Source organism: Triticum urartu, chromosome 1 (genome assembly GCF_003073215.2).
Source record: "Triticum urartu cultivar G1812 chromosome 1, Tu2.1, whole genome shotgun sequence".
Lineage (NCBI taxonomy): Eukaryota > Viridiplantae > Streptophyta > Magnoliopsida > Poales > Poaceae > Triticum > Triticum urartu.
The window spans coordinates 465,517,158-465,519,511 of NC_053022.1; positions in this window are offsets into that span (position 1 = coordinate 465,517,158).

Sequence of the window (2,354 nt, forward strand, 5' to 3'; positions counted from 1 at the left end):
GTGCATCCAATTTTTGCGGTAACCCTCTCTACTTTTTTGCACATGCTATGTGGGTGAAATTATGATACCATGCGAACTTTCAACCTTTTCTGAGTTCATTTGAAATGCTTTTCAATTTCAGGGCCATTTAGCTGAAAAAATCAGTAAATGCATGAAAGAATTTGCTTGCACATAAAATTTCTTCGTGTTTCAAATGCCAAAACACATAACTAGCTACCCTAACTATTGCAGAGATTCCCTCCTGGGTGTGAAACACAGAAGAAAGTGATGATAGTGAAGCCGATCACATCCCAGATCTTTGGGTGTGAAACTTTTTCTTCATGTGTGTCCCTTTGCGCCGTAGCCATGGAAAATCTTCATCATTTAACTGGATGCTCGGGTCAATATTAACTGTGAATGGAGCAATTTAATCAAACTTTTCATAATCTCCTGACATGTCTGTCTTGTCATCCACTCCCATGATGTTTCTCTTCCCAGAAAGAACTATGTGCCGCTTTGGCTCATCGTACGATGCATTCGCTTCCTTATCTTTTCTTTTTCTCGGCTTGGTAGACATGTCCTTCACATAGAAAACCTGTGACACATCATTGGCTAGGACGAATGGTTCCTCTGCATACGCAAGATTGTTGAGATCCACTGTTGTCATTCCGTACTGCGGGTCTTCTGTTACCCCGCCTCGTGTCATATTGACCCATTTGCACCGAAACAAAGGGACCTTCAAACCACGTCGATAGTCAAGTTCCCATATGTCTTGTATATAACCATAATATGTTTCCTTTCCCGTCTTGGTTTCTGCATCAAAGCGGACACCACTGTTTTGGTTGGTGCTCTTCTTATCTTGGGCGATCGTGTAAAATGTATTACCATTTATCTCGTACCCTTTGAAAGTCATTATATTTGAATATGGTAACTGGGACAGCAAGTACAGGTCATCTTCAATAGAGGCGTCATGCATGGTATGTGTCTGCAACCAGCTGGCAAAACTCCTGGTTTGTTCACGTGTAATCTAGTGATCAGACCGCTCTGGGTGTTTGGAGCGTAGCAAATTCTTGTGTTCATCCATATACGGAGCCACCAAGGCGGAATTCTGTAGAACTGTGTAGTGTGCTCCAGTGCGAGAATGTCCGTCCATACATATTATTTGTTCCCCTCCTAGCGTGTCTTTTCCATCCAGTCTGCCCTTATGCCGCGATTCAGGAACACCAACCGGCTTAAGGTCAGGAATAAAGTCAATACAAAACTCAATGACCTCCTCATTTTCATGGCCCTTGGAGATGCTTCCTTCTGGCCTAGCACGGTTATGAACATATTTCTTTAAGACTCCCATGAACCTCTCGAAGGGGAACATATTGTGTAGAAATACAGGACCCAAAACGTTAATCTCTTCGCATAGGTGAACTAGGACGTGCGTCATGATGTTGAAGAAGGATGGTGGGAACACCAACTTGAAACTGACAAGACATTGCACCAAATCATTCTCTAACCTTGGTATGATTTCTGGATCGATTACCTTCTGAGAGATTGCATTGAGGAATGCACATAGCTTCACAATGGCTAATCGAACGTTTTCCGGTAGAAGCCCCCTCAATGCAACCGGAAGCAGTTGCGTCATAATCATGTGGCAGTCATGAGACTTTAGGTTCTGGAACTTTTTCTCTGCCATGTTTATTATTCCCTTTATATTCGACGAGAAGCCAGACGATACCTTAATACTGAGCAGGCATTCAAAGAAGATTTCCTTCTCTTCTTTGGTAAGAGCGTAGCTTGCATGACCCTGATGTATGCCGTCTTTTCCGTGCATACGTTGCTGGTCCTCCCGTGCCTCAGGTGTATCTTTTGTCTTCCCATACACGCCCAAGAAGCCAAGCAGTGTCACACAAAGATTCTTCGTCACGTGCATCACGTCGATTGCGGAGCGGACCTCTAGGTCTTTCCAATAGAGCAGGTCCCAAAATATAAATTTCTTCTTCCACATGGGTGCGCGTCAGTCAGCGTCATTCGGAACAGGTTGTCCACCAGGACCCTTTCCAAAGACCACCTTCAAATCTTGACCATATCATGTACATCAGCACCAGTACGGTGGCGAGGCTTCGTCCGGTGATCCACCTCACCTTTGAAATGCTTGCCTTTCTTTCTTACGGGATGCCTGCTCGGAAGAAATCGACGATGTCCCAGGTGCACACTCTTCTTACAATTAGCCAAATATATATTGTCGGTATCGTCCAAACAGTGCGTGCATGCGCGGTATCCCTTGTTTGTCTGTCCTAAAAGGTTACTGAGAGCAGGCCAATCATTGATGATCACGAACAGCAACGCCTTTAGGTCAAATTCTTCCCCCATGTTCTCATCCCACA